We start from the raw sequence: 6,000 nt of genomic DNA, 5'->3' as shown, positions 1-6,000 counted from the left end.
AGGCTGAGAGAATGGAACAATTAAGAGAGTAGGAGGGGAAGCAGACTGAGGGAATATGTGTTGAAGTGGATTTGAGAGAGAGAGAGAGAGAGAGAGAGAGAGAGACGCCAATCACAACCCATCCAAACAGACCAATATAATGAGCTAGGTAATAGGGTCGTCTCGCTTTCCCTAATGAGCCTAATTAAGCTCATTTAACCCCATAGATTCATTATCCCACACCTTCATTAATCCTTTCACCCCTAGGACGTCATTTTCACTTTATTCATGCCATTTACAGACGATTTTATTACACGATTATATTTACCATTTATTTTATTTACTCTTAGTGTTCGTTTGATAATTTCCCCAATAAATAAATAAATAAATAAATAAATAAAGGAAAACTGTGCAGCCTTAATTCACAGCAGGAGACTCTATGTAACCTTAATAAAAAAAATGAATAATACCATAGTTAGCCCTAAAACGCCTTCTCTAGCGCTCCCGATTGCTATGACATCGCTTTCCCTTGGTACCTCATCCTCCCCTTTAAAAAATGGTGCAGAGGATGAAAAATAATTTAGTAGCAGCGATAATAATAATAAAAAAAGATATACTCGGTCTGAAGCGGTTAAAAGGGGAGACTCGATCATGTACTTCACTTTCATTTAATTGTGGATTATTTTTCACCTCTCTCTCTCTCTCTCTCTCTCTCTCTCTCTCTCGGCATTATTTTCAGCTTTTTTCATTATTCTTTTCTCTGTTTTTGTTTGTTCGTCTGTCTGTCTCAAAACCTAATATTCCTTCCCCATTCCATCATTGCTGACTACGCCTCTCTCTCTCGTAACCTAATATTCCCTCCCGATTCCATCATTGTTGACTGCGTCTCTCTCTCTCTCTCTCTCTCTCTCTCACCAATTGATACTTCTCTCCTATCATTGTTATAGAAAACGTTTCTTTCCCTTGTCTTGTTAAGCTGGGTCGTATTTTAATGCCTCTCTCTCTCTCTCTCACACACACACACACAAACACACACACACACACACACTCCAGTATGTTCAAAATGAATTCACACACAAGACACCACATAAACAGTATCAAACATCATCACAGTATTCATGATATTATACTGAGCATTAAAAAAAAAAAAATCAATAAGGGTCCAAATCTCAGCCACTACGAAGCTAAAATTACTGATAATATTATGTCCAAAAAAAAGTCCTTCAAATTAACAACAAAGCCTATGACGCCATTTAAATCCTTAAGTAAATTCTAAGGCGTCTTGGCAAGTAAATTGAGTACTTAAGGTAGGTAATTGTGCTAACCTGGGCATGTACTCAAGCCAGGTAAGGTCCCTAACACCTTTTCCTAAGCGATTTATTTTGAATATTACACCTCACTGTCCTCCTGTGTGTTACCTAAATCCTTTCAACATCGCCATACTCTGCATAAGTATCGTACACGAGGCTAATAACCATCCATATCCAAAAATAAATCGCTAAAGAAGGGATGTTGTGGAGCCTCCCCCTAAGCAATTTCAAAAGGAGGGCCACCCATCCCCCAAAGAGTTTGTGAATTGCATCATCATCATCACTCTAATTATCTCTTCAGGCTGCTACGTGACCCCGCTTTGTTATATCAGGCTTGCATAACAGGAGATGATGGGATTATGTTGTGTTGGGCTCTGTTGAGGTTGTTTGTGTGTGTGTTTGTTTGAGTTACATTATGTGTGTGCTTTCTGTTGCTCTGTGTGTGTGTGTGTGTGTGTGTGTGTGTGTGTGTGTGTGTGTGTGTGTGTGTGTGTGTGTGTGTGTGTGTGTGTGTGTGTGTGTGTGTGTGTGTTTAAGCGATGGGGAGAAAGGATGGAGAGAAGCCAGAAGGGGTGGAGGGATGGAAAGAAAGAATGGAGTGAAGATGGGAGGGGTGGAGGGAAAAGACGATAGGAAGGGTGAGAGGATGGAGAGAAGGTAGAAGAGAAGAAGAGATGGTTAGAGAGATGGAGTGAGAGAAAAGAAAGGATGAAAAGAGAACAGAATCGATGAAGAGAAGGAAAAATATTACGAAAGAGGGAGCTGAGGAGAGAAGGCTGGAGATAGATGGAGAAAAGAGTGTAGTGGTGGAGGAATGGAGGGAAGAGTGGAGAGATGGAGAGAGAAATTCCACAAGAGGTAATCATTTCTGGACCCTGGTGAAGGAGAGATAAGGGACTAAAACCATTAAATACGCAGGGAAAGAGGAAACTTCAACCATTGTGCTGGCATGATGAAAGAGATGGAACCATTTTACTTTTGATATCCAGTGGCGAGACGGTCTATTCGGTTTGGGAGAGACTTTGAACTGCGGTGGTGGTGGTGGTGGTGGTGGTGGTGGTGGTGGTGGTGGTAGTGGTGGTGGTGGCTATATCCTTACTGCAACTATCGTCCCCGTAGTGAAGGGGTTAAACACACACTTTGATAAAATTTTGACCAGAGATGGATGATATTTTTCAACCTTTCCCCTTCCTATGGTGTACTGATGAATGAAACTAGAGATGCCCCAGTCATGAAAGGGCTAATGCTGACTATATTAACCCTTACAGTATTAACACTCTCAGGCTCTCACGACTCTCTCTCGACTGAATGAAATCGTCTGTAGAGTAATATAAATAACGTCTTAGGGATGAAAGTCTTAAACCCACGAGACGAGAAAACTTGGCCCTGTGTGAAGGATGATAAGAGAGTTGGCCCTATTAACCCTCTCAGCACGAGGACCTATTCTCAAGACCTCTTCCTTGCCATCCCTAGACGAGGTAAGTCCTAAAGGTATTCTCTTAAGCTGATTACATTCACCTGGTGGTAGAGATCGAGACAGATAGAGGCAGAGGTAGAGGAAGAGACAGAGGTAGGGGAAGAGGCAGGGGGTAGAGACAGAGGTAGAGGTAAAGGAACAGAAGTCATAAAGTGCTTAGATGGAACTACTGTATGTTTTCACCACGAGAAAGTCTATCAAATTTTCCCCACGCATATTCCTGACGATTTTATTCAGCACAGGGTATTTTCCAGGAGGAGGCGTCATATCCAATTTTATGTACTCTTCTGGCTACGTGGAGAGGTTTGGCAATGTGCTGAGGATGGAGAGCGAGATACTAACGAGGAGTGTTAGTGAAATGGAATGGGGGGGTAAGGAGGGGAAGGCCAAGGATGAGATGGTGGGATGGAATGGAGAGGGTATATGAGAAAAGGAGGTGTGAAATGGCGAGGGACCGGGTGACAAGGAGGCAATTTGTTTGTGGCCACCCGTTACAGGATAAAGGCGTCTGGCAATTAACAGATAGACTATGAAATATCCCTGCCAAGATGAATAAATTTAACTACTTGAAGATAAAATAAATATCAGAGTAATTCATAACGATTCCTTTATGTATATCAGACGGGCGATAACGAAGATAGTGTATGTTTTGCGAGGCTTTACTGTGTGTGTGTGTGTGTGTGTGTGTGTGTGTGTGTGTGTGTGTGTGTGTGTGTGTGTGTGTGTGTGTGTGTGTGTGTGTGTGTGTGTGTGTGTGTGTGTGTGTGTGTGTGTGTGTGTGAGGGGGGGAACACACTAGCTCAGCATCCCTCCCTTCATCCGTAAAACACAATTCCCCTTCTGTTTTATATCCGATTTGTAAAACGCCTACTGTAGTGAAAAGGGGGTTTGTATATATATTCCCGTCTCTCTCTCTCTCTCTCTCTCTCTCTATCTATCTATCTATCTATCTATCTCCACCGGTCTCGGATATCACGGGAAACTCAATTAAATGAAATCATGGGGGGTGGTAAATTATTCTCTCTCTCTCTCTCTCTCTCGTTCTCCATGCCTTCCTTCTTTTCACTCTATCTTTCTTTTCTCCTTCCTCTTCCTGTCTTCTTTTCTTCTCATTTCCTTTCTTTCCTCCCTCCCTCCATCCTTCCTTCTTTCTTTTCCTTTCTCTCTCGTTTATTTCCTTGAGCCTTGTTCATTTCTCTCTCCCCATTTCCTTTCTTCCTTCTTTACTCCACTTCTTCCTTTCTTGTGTCCTCACTTCCTTCATGGTTTCACTCTCTCTCTCTCTCAATCTTCCTCGCTTTCCCTGCTTGCTTACCTCGCTACGTATTTCATTCATTACACTTTTCCCATCTCTCTCTCTCTCTCTCTCTTTCTATCTATCTATCTATCTATCTCTCTCTCTCAAAAATCTTCCTTTCTAAAGTGGGTACAACAACACTATCTGAAGTTACCGGGAACAAAACACTACAAGCAGGAGGAGGGGGGACGAAAATGGGGGAAACTGCTGTAGATCTGACCAGTTCTGGGACAAAAGCTGTCCTACTTTTCCACTACGTCTGAACACTTAGGGTACGCCTGCCTCTTTCCCCCTGACGCATCACATACAGAGACATCAGTGGGCAGAGGAATGTACCAAGACTCTCTCAGCTTCGTAATATTAGCCAGTAGAGGAAAGTGAGGCGCAGAAGAAGTGAAATATTAAAGCCAACACTATCTATTTATCTATCTATTGCCAGACGCCTTAATCCCGTAAGGGGTGGCCACAAACAAATCGCCTCCATGTCACCCTGTCTCCCCGCCATTTCACTGCCCTGCTCCCAGCTCACACCCCCTTGATTGTACATGAAATACTTGGAACAATGGAAATGAATGCCAAATAAAAAGAACTTGTCAGTGTTTGGTGGTGCGTGGTATAGGGGTGAATAAGGGAGCGGCCTGGTGTGGTGGGTAATTGCAAGGACGAGGGAGGGTGTTTTAGTGTTGAGTGTTAATTGACTTAGTGAGGGGTCTGGCACCAGCAAAAAGGTTAGTGCCCCTGTACACCCCCACACTGTCTCTCTGCAAGTGTGACAGGGATGGTATTAAAGTGAAGCAGACAGGAAAAGTTGATCATGTTACTGCACTGGTGGGATGTTAATTACTCCTACTTCATTATACACAAAGGGGAATTAGGGTAGGGTAGTGATGGAGATGGGCTGTCATGACATGATGAACAGATGACACGAAGGGTGTGTGTGTATGGAGGGGGTATATGTATGTCTATGGTGTGTGTGTGTGTGTGTGTGTGTGTGTGTGTGTGTGTGTGTGTGTGTGTGTGTGTGTGTGTGTGTGTGTGTGTGTGTGTGTGTGTGTGTGTGTGTGAGAGAGAGAGAGAGAGAGAGAGAGAATGATCATCCAAATACCTCCTCTTACTTTACGTTACAAATCCAGTACACTTCTAAGTCATTTTAAGTTTCAGTTGCCGAAGGAAATGTAAAACTCTCTTTGCTGCGTAACACCTAATATCAAACACGAAATTGCCTGCGTTATTATACCTGTCCAATAGTAAAAAAATGAAATATGTATATGTAATGGATGGCTCAGAGTTTACAAGGTCACACACACACACACACACACACACACACACACACACACACACACACACACACACACACACACACACAGCTCTTTAAATCTCTAGATATACAGATAAATAGACAGACAGACAGACAGAGATGGATAGACAGACAGATAGATAGACAGACAGACAGACAGACAGATCAACAGAAAACATAAGTGACCAGTTGTTCTAAGCGTCACATCCCTTCACTAGTCACGAAGAAGTGCTGTGATAAAGTTGCACAGCCATAGTATTGTCTTTAATTTCCCGGACGTACGCGAAATAAGATGAAACGGAACAGAAGTCTTGGCCAGGTTGAGGTGAAAAGTGTATAGTAGCTTTCCTGAAATTAGGGGAGACTGTATCTAATGAGGATGAAAAATCTCTCTCATCCTCGGTACCTATCTCTTCTGGCTCAAGGAGGAAAGATGCAACACGTCATCATAGTAAAAGGGTTAAGATACCACACACATATAACGTCATCTCAGCGAGTGAGGTTAAAAAATAATATCCGTCTTTTATTTTCCTTTTTGTTTACTTGGATTCTTTATTTACCATTCAATAAAACCCCAACACTGGAGAAAATTGCCCCTGAAAACCATGCAGGAAGTTCATGAGAGGACAAAGGAATACAG

Source organism: Coenobita brevimanus, chromosome 29, assembly GCF_032717465.1.
Source record: "Coenobita brevimanus isolate Jiangsu-jjx chromosome 29, ASM3271746v2, whole genome shotgun sequence".
In the NCBI taxonomy this organism is placed as follows: Eukaryota; Metazoa; Arthropoda; class Malacostraca; order Decapoda; family Coenobitidae; genus Coenobita; species Coenobita brevimanus.
Note: the sequence above shows the minus strand (reverse complement) of the source record.